At 36.1% G+C, this 13,679-nt stretch overlaps 1 protein-coding gene across 16 annotated transcripts in view; it reads left to right on the top strand.

Moving 5' to 3' along the window:
• Nucleotides 1–501: 501 nt before the first annotated feature.
• The window catches only part of TENM3 (teneurin transmembrane protein 3), a 1,704,102-nt gene continuing 1,690,924 nt past the window's right edge, over nt 502–13,679 (top strand). For 7 of the 16 annotated variants that reach the window (XM_073643373.1, XM_073643362.1, XM_073643479.1 and 4 more), the window contains exon 1: nt 502–926. The gene's annotated coding sequence lies outside the window, so the exon portion shown is untranslated. The remainder of the gene's footprint in view (nt 927–13,679) is intronic. The other 9 variants (XM_073643498.1, XM_073643453.1, XM_073643508.1 and 6 more) reach the window with 3 other exon arrangements.

Below are 13,679 nucleotides of genomic sequence, written 5' to 3'. Positions count from 1 at the left end.
AGAATATATACTTTTATAGAATTAATTTTTTTAAAAAAACGATTTTCGTTCCTATTATTTACAGGAGTCACATACGGCTAAGACCACAAGATTGCTGGCGAGAAAGCCCAACTAATGAAGCCGTAAGTTCATTAGTGTTTGCAATCAGCGGCAAGCAGACACCCTCATCAGGGCAGGAGGCTGCAAAGAGCCATTCATCAGCATGAAGTGTTATTCATGGATGACCCCTAAATCATTGCACTAGTAGTAGATGCACTGATTGGACACAGCATGGGAGCATTGGTACTTTGCATTAGCAGACGCAGACAGGGGGAGTGAGAAAGGGATAGGCAAACCATGGGGAAATCCTGCAAACAGCAGCACAAATAAAACCAGACTGGCTTTTCTTCCGCCATATATATGCACACATATTTCCTCCCTCTTTGATAAGGACGTATAAAAGTAGCATTCCTGCTGAGCAGCCGAGGAAGATTATAAATCTGCAGGCTGGTGGTTGCAGTGTTTAGAGGATGCTGGGCTCCCTCCTTGCTCTGTACTGGGGAGGAGCATGGTAGGCTGCTGGGTAGAAGCAGAAGCAGCAGCTGCTTCACGTGTATGCCTGGCAGTGGCTGCTGGAGCTGCTCCCAGCCTGGACAACTACTCTCAGCTTTAAGGCTACATTGCTCTCTCAGCTCCTTATATGACCTGGGGGATAGAGGGGTGTGTGTGGGTTCCCAGGCTGGAGGAAACAACTCCCATGCAGGACCAGAAAACAAGTGTGGACTAGCTGCTGGCATAACTGCTACAGGATAGGTGGCTGCTGGAACTGAGCACAAGTTGCACCCCTTCAATTTATTCCTGTTTGTATTGATCTTCCAAATTCAGCATCCAAAAACTTGCATGATGTTTGGATCCCCCCAATAAGAGACCTGTTAGGACAAGAGAAGGTAAGTGACAATATTTACTTTAGCAAGAGCACATTGTTTACATCTCAGTTACATTGTAACACATGCAGAGTTGTAACCATCCCCAGATGACATTGTGGCTGTCAGAGGACTGCTGGCTCCTTGTGATGAGATACAACCAAGGTGATCATTGTTTTTACATCTGCTTCCAGACACTTTCTCCATCCCTCTCTGTAAGTTCAGGGGTAGTCTGCATTCAGGGGTGGATTGTGGGGACAGGTGGTGCAATTGATCTTTCTGACATTTCCAAACCAAAGGGCAGAAATGGTGCCAAATGACCCGAGCGTCTTGATCAAACAGAAAAAAGATTGTGATGCGTATGTTTGGGAATTATTACAAAAAAAGTAGAAACCTGTAGCCTCTTCATATTGGTTATTGCTTCCAGCAACTCTGGTGTCATACAACCTGCTGGACCAACTCAGTACACAATACACCACATGACGCTTAACCCTAGTGAGTAGAAAGAGCAAATCAACAATTTTCTTCTCCAAAACTCACATCAGACAATAATCCATCACATATCTAGCAAACTGCTTCTCTCCCCTTCTATATTGTATCTGATCAAATGGATTAAAATTAGTTTAACCACTGATTCTCCAAGATACAAAATTGCCCAATTCGCTGCAGATTTTGACCCTGGTGATCAATTTCTGCCATTTCGACCACCAACCTGATAGAAAAAAAAAAGCATAAAAGCTATGATGTTCTGAATGTACATTGCATACAAATATAACCATGTTTTCCCATGTGGCCGCCAAGAAATGGTTAACATAGCTGTTAACTGGCATTCTTGTCAATAAGAGACTGCAAGGAGTGGATGTCAGCATGTGATCATCCTGACCTTAACCCTGTTGGGAAGAGATGTGTCAATATCACCACAGCTGCTGCTTTCTTGCCAGAAAGTTCATTCCCTTCTATGTAGGACAAAGGGGGATTTTATTGTGAAAGCAGCCCTGACATCGCCGCTTGATTTCTGCTAATTGCAGTAAAACAGCACTGATTTAGAAAGAACTAGTGTATTTTGTCAACACAGCACTAGTAGGATGATTGGTGGGGGAGAGGGAAGGCATACTTGTTTTTGTTCTGGACGAAGGGAACAAATCAATCAGTTGGGAGCGCATGCAATGTTAACACAACCAGACTTAACCTGGCAGCATTATTACAAATGGGATGTATAGAGCCATACCATTAGACAGGTCACATGTGCATGACAACAATCAGCACGCCTCTGTGTAGTATTATATGTAATGCCGTACCACTTAGCATTTGATCTAGGGTAAGCCATGCTCCAAAGTCTCTTGCATCTTCTGTGCTTCCTGAAAGGTCCCAGCTAGACACCATAAAAGTGAAGCCCGAGATAAAAACTTCCATTAGCTTACCTATCTCCGTCAAAGGTCACACCAGGCCCTTTCACACATAATATATCTAACTCTGATGCTGCCTGCTTTTTTTTCCCCTCTTCTTGCACTTGACCTTAAACTATTTCTTTGGCTTGCTTGCATTCAGCGTAGCATTAGCGCCCGTTGTAATCTCTGTAGCAGCATCTTTGTAAAGCTGAGTGTCTGTTCTGACTTGTGCATGGAGCATATGCTAGAGATTTGGAAGCCAGTGAAAGAATTCAGTGGGTGGTCTTTTTATTCTTGGCATGGGAATATGGATGGATTTGTACTTGGTGTGTTCTCTTGTAAGGCTCAACTCATAAGAAAGTCTAGATAACTTTCTAAAATACTGGTGAGCGTGGTCAGGTTCAAGAATAGAGCTAGACATAACACTGTCACCATAGAAAAAAAATCATAATAAGGGGTTAATTTTAATGAAATATTGACTTTACATATGTATCTATCACTTTATAACGCAGAACTCAAGTCCATCATCCACAGCGTCCTATATTTGTTATTTTTTCAAATTTTTCTGTGCGCTCCGAAATTCTACATGTACCTTAATGGGCAGCTCAGAAGTTTGAAGCATAGCTAAATGGTGTGTTGCTACCTAAACTTTCTTTGCAGACAGTAATCATTGCCTGTAAGACTCCTTACACCAACTGGATCTCCGTAAGAAGAACCAGCACCCCCGAGAGCTGCCCTGAGTATGAAAGTACAGTACTGGACGTAGTTTCTGCTTGATGGAAACTTCACAATCTGTCCAGTTCCTTTTCTTAGCTATTGAACAAACCACACTAGATTACTAACCACTGCAGGCCCTGGTCATTTTTACTTAACATTTTGGTTTATTTTTATATTTTTTTCCCTTGGTTATTATAGAGGCTCTAGTCACTCAACCTTTTATTTGGCAGGTGCCATATTCTTGATCTGTCATAACAGAGTATTCTGTGCTAATATCGAGGGCTGCTTACGTCTTTACACCATGTCCCATACATTGTTCTTAGGTTAAATTTCACCTTGTAATTAAAACTGGTTAAATAGGAATTTCTATCACCAGCACTTTTCCAAAGGTCTCCTAATAAATGAATACCTATATTACTGTATCATATAAAATAGCCACTTTGTAATCTATTACCCTAAAAGTTCAAAAATACAATGTATACATATGTAATACATGTGTGTAAATATGTGTAATATATATGTATATGTTTTACTTTTTCTAGAAGTTCTGTTTTCTTGTCGTGTTCTGCTTATATCACCGGGAAAGTGAAACTTAAGCCTAACATGTATAATCCATTTAGCCAGTTGAGGCTAGTACTTCTGTTAAGCCCCACTGAGCTACAGTAATTATATTTCATAGTAATAACTTAGGAGGTATCATACAGAGAACAAGAGTCAAGCTCACATTGTAAGTTATAATAACACATATTCATCTGAAAAGAGAGGGAAATGGTACAGCTCTGCCACCACACATTAGTCAGCCTTTTCTTATTCCCACTCTGTGTTCAACGCTGATTTTAGAACAGATACCTCTGGACAGTTCATAGAGAGTTTAATTCTGTTATCACAAAATCACAAGACTATTACACCCCGCCAACCGTATTAATCATCAAAATAATTCTATTTTATTACTATTGTTGTTATTGTTTTATTTGCATCATCTTAATAGTGCTAGATAGCTGTTTCCTCTTGAATGACACCTAGGTCTATAATATGGCAAATAACGCATATAATAATATTTGATATATCTATAAATACGATTACACATTTTTTTTTAAATTATTTTAAGAGGACAGTGATTATGAACTAGCATTCTTTTAATGCTTTGTTATAATTTTGAGAGTTCTCAAGTTCTGTAAGTTATATAGTTTGCTTGTTTTTGGCAACTCTCACAATAAGCACAGGGGCCCTTTAAATCTACCCTATGTTAAAAAAAAAAGATCATGATTGTGAGAAAACATTGATTAATTGATGCCCCTTATAAAGTCTGATTTATTTCGTATTATTTCATAGCAGGCTTTATGAAGCTCTCTTTACAATTGAGATTAATGCATCGGAGCATATAAGTGGTTTGGAGGGCTGCATACATTTCCAGTGCCTTTGTAATCAATTTCAGACACAAGCTTTCCACAATGGATCTGCCTGCATCCAAACCTGCCTTATTATAGAGAATTAACTCGCTTTGTGATTGATAGCAATATTTCTCCATCTTGATAACACCATTTGTTTCCAAATAAGTGTTATGGCTTCTCAGCCTCGGTGTGGAAACTGCAGACTCTAATTGCATTTAGAGGAGGCCTTGATTTGTCACACATAGAAGGTATCCGGAGAACAGCAATGCCTCATTTGTTTTGTTTTTTTCCTTTTTCCTCTGAAAGTGTATAGATATATTATTGATGGTCATAGTCTAAACCTTTTTAAAAGGGAAGCCATAAGTATTGCAAAGAAAGCTTTCCCTGTGACCTGGCTTCATTTACGATTCATTGCAAATCGCACAAGATTTGGACATATTCTAAGTAATTTGTCCAAAGTTGCAAAAGCTATTTCGATGGGCGCCGATACCCGCCTGTGAGTGTAAAGATCTGGTGCATTCATTTTGCAATCGTTGTCTCCATTACTAAGCGATCTATAAATGATAAATATTTACATGTAAATCACTATAGAATAATGAATCTGGGCCCTTCCATTGATAACACTTGGCTGTAGCCCCTCAGCCCAGACGCTGTATATATGATATCTAGAGTAGGATCCAGGCTGCTTTGCAGTGCATAAAACTATTGATGTCCCTTTTCTACTCTTCGTCGAAGTGTTTTCTTGTAAGTCGACTTATATTAAATATGAAGCGCTGTCAGAAAGCTGGTAACTTTAAGAATATTGAAAACCTCCCACCCCTTAGCAATAGGCATTAATGTTCTGCTATTCTCCAAATCTGCAATGCATAGGCAATTTCACATGGTTAGGAAAGTCATTCATTTCTCTAATCTTACATATCATCGTATTAGGTCGTAGCTGGGTGCATTTCTAATGAATTTATATATAGACATATATATATATATATATATATATATATATATAAAAGATATTTTTTCACTTCGCATTAAACTACTGGACAGAGGAAATCCTTCTTGTAGGAAAATATAAATTTAGTAGATTAATTTTATTAATAAATCACACATAGCACAGATGTATACTTTATTGCACTAGACCTGAGAATTGCTCAAAGACTTTATGTGCAGTATATGTCATCCACATCAATTTTCCAACTCTGAAGCTATTGTACCTAGTATTCCACTTTCCATAGAATACAATGCTCTTTGGCTGATGTAGACATAGCAGAGCTGAAGTTCTCACCTACCTGTCTTTGTATACCAATGTACCTCACTGGTACAGAAGGTTTAATTATCCAGAAACCACATATAAACCCATTTTGATTATCCCTATTGCAAACGTAGCTCTGAAACATATATACTGTACAATAAACATTGCCTTTGATTTGATGTCAAAGAATTCTTAGGGGTCTTTTACTTTAGCTAGAAAGACAGTTTTTTGACTATATTTATAGTATATTTTGACATAGCGATCATCGATAATGACCAGTACAAAATAGTAGTAAAATATCACAAATATGATTTTGACAGTGGTTTCGAAGTAGATTCAACAATAATCGGCGACATGACCACTAAATCTGAAAACAGCCTTAGAAAATAAAATACAATACTTTAGTGTAAATGAATCAAGCCGTTGTTCATACTTGAGGGTCAATAGATGGTTTTGGCTGCAGTACAAAGTTTAGCTATTTAGTTCTGCTTGCTTTCTGTAATATAACAGAATAAATGTCAAAAAATGGCTTGATAAATCACAGTCACTGCATTTCATTAACATTAATCACATTGTTTTACTTTACTGCAAATCTAAACAGCCGCCATTACATCTTACCAAGAGTTTTCTAATAGAGATAGGCTCGTCGTGTTCTGGAACAGAATGTCATCTCCCACTTGGGCTGCCCTTTCTAGAAGAACAATTAAATGCCATTTTGCTCTTTCATTTTTTTATTTCAATAAGTCACTGTCCAGCATGAAATATAGTTTGCTTTTTAATGTCTTTTTTTTCTAGAAAGTATTGAGATCATTCCCCACCATTACCAAACACCATTGTAATAATGGAGTCTATGCTATTACTGCCTGCCTGCAGTATACAATGATATTACACCAGTGGATGTATGCTTATTTTTAGAAAACCTCTACTATGGGTGTATATGTATACATGGGTGTATAACCTCTACTATGTGTACATATGTGTGTAACCTCTACTATGTGTACATATGTGTGTAACATCTACTATGTGTGTATACGTGTACATGGACATGTAACCTTTACTATGTGTGTATATGTATACATGGACGTGTAACCTCTACTATGTGTGTATACGTGTATATGGGTGTATAACCTCAACTATGTGTGTATATGTGTATATGGGTGTATAACCTCAACTATGTGTGTATATGGGTGTATAGCCTCTACTATGTGTACATATGTGTGTAACCTCTACTATGTGTGTATATGTGTACATGGACGTGTAACCTCTACTATGGATGTATGTGTGTACATGGGTGTATAACCTCAACTATGTGTGTATATGTGTATATGGGTGTATAACCTCAACTATGTGTGTATATGGGTGTATAGCCTCTACTATGTGTGTAACCTCTACTATGTGTACATATGTGTGTAACCTCTACTATGTGTGTATATGTGTACATGGACGTGTAACCTCTACTATGTGTGTATGTGTGTACATGGGTGTATAACCTCAACTATGTGTGTATATGGGTGTGTAGCCTCTACTATGTGTGTATATGGCAGTATAACCTCTACTATGTGTGTATAAGTGTACATGAGTGTGTAACCTCTACTATGGGTGTATATGTATACATGGGTGTATAACCTCTACTATGTGTACATATGTGTGTAACCACTACTATGTGTGTATACGTGTACATGGACATGTAACCTTTACTATGTGTGTATACATGTACATGGATGTGTAACCTCTACTATGTGTGTATACGTATACATGGGTGTGTAGCCTCTACTATGTGTGCATATGTATACATGGGTGTGTAGCCTCTACTATGTGTGCATATGTATACATGGGTGTGTAGCCTCTACTATGTGTGCATATGTATACATGGGTGTGTAACCTTTACTATGTGTGTTCATGGGTGTATAACCTCTACTATGTGTGTATACGTGTATATGGCAGTATAACCTCTACTATGTGTTTAAGTGTACATGAGTGTGTAACCTCTACTATGGGTGTATATGTGTACATGGGTGTGTAACCTCTACTATGTGTATATGTGGGTGTATAACATCTACTATCTGTGTATACGTGTATATGGGTGTATAACCTCTACTATGTGTGTATATGTATACATGGGTGTGTAACCTCTACTTAGTGAGTATATACGTGTACATGGGTGTGTAGGCTCTACTAAGGGTGTATACATGTACATGGGAGTGTAACCTCTACTATGTGTGTGTATACGTGTATATGGGTGTATAACCTCTACTATGTGTATATATGTATACATGGGTGTGTAACCTCTACTAAGTGAGTATATATGTGTACATGGGTGTGTAGCCTCTACTATGTGTGTATACAAGTACATGGGAGTGTAACCTCTACTATGTGTGTGTATATGAGCGTGTAACCACTACTATAGGTGTATATGGGTGTATAACCTCTACTATGTGTGCATATGTATACATGGGTGTGTAACCTCTACTAAGTGAGTATATACATGTACATGGGTGTGTAGCCTCTACTAAGTGTGTATACATGTACATGGGAGTGTGACCTCTACTATGTGTGTGTATATGGGTGTATAACCTCTACTATGTGTATATATGTATACATGGGTGTGTAACCTCTACTAAGTGAGTATATATGTGTACATGGGTGTGTAGCCTCTACTATGTGTGTATACATGTACATGGGAGTGTAACCTCTACTATGTGTATATATGTATACATGGGTGTGTAACCTCTACTATGTGTGTATACGTGTACATGGATGTGTGCCAATGTGTAGATTTGTATATGTGTGAATGTCTAATAGAGAAGCTAGCACATAGTCTTTCATTCCTTCTAGAAGGCGTCTGTTGTACCATGTGAATAGCACAGAGACCTTTCTTTTGTTAATAAGTGCTGAATGAGATCTAACACCACAAATCTAAAAAGTACCAACATTTCAATTAAAATACGACCAGCTAGTGCCAGCATGCTGCCCGGGCTTTCATTTGTGCTATTAAATTATGTCCATTTGATCTTCTACATTAATACATTGTCATTATTGGTGTCTATATGGTTCTCTTTGTAAGTCCATGATTAGCATGTGAAAAATAGACAGTGTCTTCTGTGTCTTTACAATGAATATTATATAGCCAGATTTGTGTTATTTCTATACGTGTATTAGTTATATGACAGTACATAGGGTTCTCTTAGTAGTATTTCTATTGAATAAAACGAAAAATGCTGGATTTAATTCCTTAAAAGCCTCTTACAGAAAACAAACAGATGAGTCTAAGACAAGCCAGTGTGTAACTTCATCAAATGGATATATTACTAGATATATCTATCTGTCTATCATCTATTCATTTATCATCTATCTATCATCTATTCATTTATCATCTATCTATCCTTCTATTTATCTATCTACAGTATCTAAGATATATATATACAGTGTGTAGCTACAATATATATCTGTCTATCTATCTATCTATTTATCTATCTATATGTCTATCATTTATCCGTCTGTCATCTATCTATCCATTCCTATATAGGTTTGTATACATTTATTTTTCTTTGACCATTTTTATCGCTCTTGAAAAAACTGAAGGCAGCCACAAAAATATTGCATACTTTATATTGAATACATCTTTCCATTGTGTTCATAAAAAAGACAAATATATCATTCTCACATATTGAATTTGATACTGCTAATCTGGAATTCTGGAGACTATTATGAGGGCGATGTAATGTCATTTTGTAGACCATTAAAGAGCCAGCGTTAATATATTATACACTCCCAGACCCACTCATACAGTCTAGTGACAACGCTAACATCTCTATCAGTATTTCATTCAATGTACCGCAATATTACATTAGTCATTTTGCAAGCGACATACTAATTGTATCTTTTTTTTCTCGCACATCTAAGTTTTTATTTTCACCCTTTTCCAAAGCGTAAAGTCAAATTCAAAATTATGCTTATAGATTATTCAGAGCAACCAATAGACTAAGTCATTTTAAATATATGACTCATTTTGCATGACTTCTATTGGAGTTAATGTTATTTTTCAAATTTTATTTCTTTAAATTAAGATTCAAATTCTACATCTATTTTAGAATACCTTCAGAATTATATTGTAAGTTTTTATAATTTTTTCCATTGTTCTATCTATCTATCTATCTATCTATCTATCTATCTATCTATCTATCTATCTATCTCTCTATCTGTCTATCTATCTATCTATCTATCTATCTATCTATCTATCTATCTATCTGTCTATCTGTCTATCTCTATAAATAGAGATATATATTATTATCCAAAACAAATCAATGGCTGTATAGAATATTGACTGATTTATTTTCTGGCTTAGTCCATGGTAGTATAAAACTGAAAGGACCAATTTTTTTTTAAAAAAAATGTGTAGTTTGGATCTCACAATTTTGCTGCCCTCTTTTTTACCCAAGCTACCTTCCCAACTGTGAAAGAGTTAAGTGGCGATTTCCTTTCACATATGCTTGGCAGCATATCACCTATGTTTTTTCCCCTCCTGAGCATCTTGTTTTAGTACCCCCTGAGTATCTCTGTAGTGTGCCCGAACCATCCTTCTCGTCTGCTTCCTTTATAACCACAACACGGCAATAGCAGGAGAGATGAGGCTGGCAGGTGCTCTACGACTTCTCTGTGGTATGCCTAACCCGAACTTTTCTTATGTCCTTCTATTGATTGTATACCTTATTCCGCTGCTTGATTTCTCATTTATCTTATCAAATGATTGCTTTGCCCGATTAATTATGTGTTTGCATTGTGTTATCGTAAGGCTATGTTCACACAACATGTTTTTTTCAGTGTTTTTGATGCTTTTTTAATGCAAATTTTCAGCTGCGTTTTGCAGTACCAGCAAAGTCCATGAGATTCCACAAATCTCATGCACACATCATGGTTTTTTTCTTTGCTCAGGATTTTGTGCAAGATAGAGCATGTCACTTCTTTCAGCGTTTTTTCAGCGTTTGGAAGTAATGGGTGTTGAAAAAAATACTGAAAAAGTGCAGGTGTCAAGTTTTCAGCGCTTTTTTGTGCCCAAACCAGAATGAGATTTTTTTTCACTGAACTTTATGTCCATGCATAACAGAGACAAAAGGACAGTGAAAAATCGCTGAAAAAACGCACCAAAAAAAAAACAAAGAAGGAAGAAAACAGCCACAAAAATCCTGTACAACCTCCGGGCAAGAGATATGATTTTGCTGCAGAAAATTAACGCAGAAAAAACCATGATGTGTGAACATAGCCTTAGTGTGTTTGCATAGTTTTACTCTATTAGAAGAATTCTGTAAATGTTTTGGGAATGTCAACCTTTACATGCTAAGGGAAGAAATCTGCAACAGATTGGCTGAAAGTTCAGGACTTATAAATATGTTGAAGCATTCTACATTGTATGAGATATGAATACATTGACTGTTTCTATATTAGTAATATACATATATGTATAGCACTTACCATATGTACTTAAACATCTGGAAATAGATCGCCTCTAAATTTATGTATAAATAAATAAATAATATATATATATATATATATATATATATATATATATATATATATACTTGTTGAGTGATCTTGATAAATCTTTGTTCTAGGAAATTTCCATTGATTAATTTGGGTATACTTTAAATCATATGACAATGTCTAATCATGGTGTATTGTAGTTAGGGGTTAAAATTACCAACCATTGTCCACTTTGACTTTTAATATGGTGTCTTTCATACACAGTACCGAGTTGTAAATAGGCTATCCTTTTTCACTTGTGCAGGTATAAATTAATTTGATGATGTATTTTGCACAATAAAGTTTAATATTTTTATGAATTGTATAATACTCCGTAATTCTTTGCGTTGCTATATATATATATATATATATATATATATATATATATATATGCAATATCTTACTATCTATGTATATATATATCGCATATATATCACTTTGCATATAAACTTTCACATTCAGAAATAGATCGCCCCCGAAAATACGTACATACATAAGTTCTTATGTAGCTATATATATATGTAAATATATATATATATATATATATTCATATATATATATATATATATATATTCATATATATATATATATATATATATATATATATATATAATATATATATGTGTGTACACACATACCTATACATATAAGGAGGCAATCAATTTCTGCAGTTTCTGGATGTGTAGGTGCATATGCAAAGTGCTATACATAATGGATTAGAGGTTCTTGTTCTATCCTAAATGTATGCCTATTAAATAAAAGCTGTGTAACTGCATATTCAGCAACTAGTGAAGCAGAACTGTGCAGCAGCAGGATCGCCCCTCTTAGAGAGGGAAATGAAATACACACACACATTGACTGTCTTTAAAGGGAACCTTGCACAGCACAGTGTGAACAAGACATTATTCTTGGAGGCGAGAAGCCCTGAATAGATGCGAATCTCATAAATCTGTCCAGTCTTTTGTGAGTCTTCCTGGCCCTGTTTTTAAGAAGGGTGAAAAAGTTACAGAATTGGCAATTGGATGTCATTCTTAGGATGCAGGTTTTTCTCTATAAATAACCCTGTTCATGGCTAATCCTGTAGTATTCTGTTATTCCGGTTAGTTGTTTAATACGATCTGCTAGATAACAAATAAAGGACATTTTCCATGATAACTCCGTATAGTTTACAATAATATAACGCAATATAATTTACAACAATTTGCTTCATTGTTATATTTGTCCTTGTAAATATTTGTAATGCATGGCTTCTATAGAAGGCCTGCGCTTGTCATTTGGCGCAGCTCTTTGTCGTATAATGATGGCTTTTTTGTTATAGGACTGTGGGTAAACCCATTGAGTGTTCATGAGAATTAGTCTAATGACAAATTCTGCTCTGCTACTTGGCTTCTGTATGATAAAAGGGAAGTTTGAGTTGTTTCAGGAGTTTTCATTCAGCCAATTTATTCCATATTTCCCAGGAGACCGAGATATTCAGTCCTAAAATTGCATGCTACTCTCTTCATTTTAAATGTTTCAATAAAGCCAGGTCATGCAGCAGTAGGATTAGATAAATCTGAATTCCCTCTTAAAAACCCAGTGAAGCTTCCTTTTCCCAACCTACACTAAAAAAGAGGAGTGTTTAATTATCTCCACTTCAAACGTGTATTCTGCACAGCTGGATATAAGAGTCTGTTCTAGATTTCAAAAGAACAGGCATTTATTGAACAGTTTGAGTCACCGGCGATACTTTCTGCTGTTCCCTGTGTGTAGGTATTCACAATAGAGATACTGCACCCCTCACTGGGCAGTCTCTTGTGCCGCACATTAGAGATACTGCAGATAGAAGTAGGTTAAGTCTGACTATTATACACCTGATCTTAGAACGAAACATTATCATCCTCTCTACCCCTCCGTCAACAATTTCATTAACGTGAATGCAAACAATTACTAATTTACATAGCAGATGTACCGTAATATCATTACATAGTTGATTGGTAGACTCGAAAACACTCTGATATTAAGCAATAAGTCAAATGTTTTGCTGTTAAGTATTAAAAAAGGAATATTGCCATTATTTAATGGCAGCGGACAATTTTATAACATGGCTACTGTAAAATCATGTTGGCGTTTATTTTATAATGGGAAAACAAAGTAGTAACGTATCTACATTCCAAATTTTCATGCTTGGTCAATAGTTAAACTCAGGTTGATTTGACGACAAGGTAGTCCCAGCATAATCATAAAGTAATAATATAGGATTAGAGTGAATAGGATTGCATTGATGTCATAATTGACCATTTCAGTGATTGCTCTTGACATCCATGACTTATTATTGTGGTTACACGGATGTCCTTTTAACACATGCTAAATAAGGCACACATCAATAATTCCTTATTTTGTCCTCGTCCTCATTTTGCCTTTTGTGCATCATTCTAGTTTTTCTGTTGCTGAAAAGCATTGTTGTGTTTTCCAAGACCTCTTGGTTTGTCTGTGAAAGCGAAACAGTCAATACATGTGCAGCTCAATATCATTTAAA

The sequence above is a fragment of the Phyllobates terribilis genome, unplaced genomic scaffold (assembly GCF_046119375.1).
Source record: "Phyllobates terribilis strain yellow unplaced genomic scaffold, ASM4611937v1 Scaffold_1__5_contigs__length_1240528914, whole genome shotgun sequence".
In the NCBI taxonomy this organism is placed as follows: domain Eukaryota; kingdom Metazoa; phylum Chordata; class Amphibia; order Anura; family Dendrobatidae; genus Phyllobates; species Phyllobates terribilis.
Note: the sequence above shows the minus strand (reverse complement) of the source record. Positions and strands in the feature narration are given on the sequence as shown.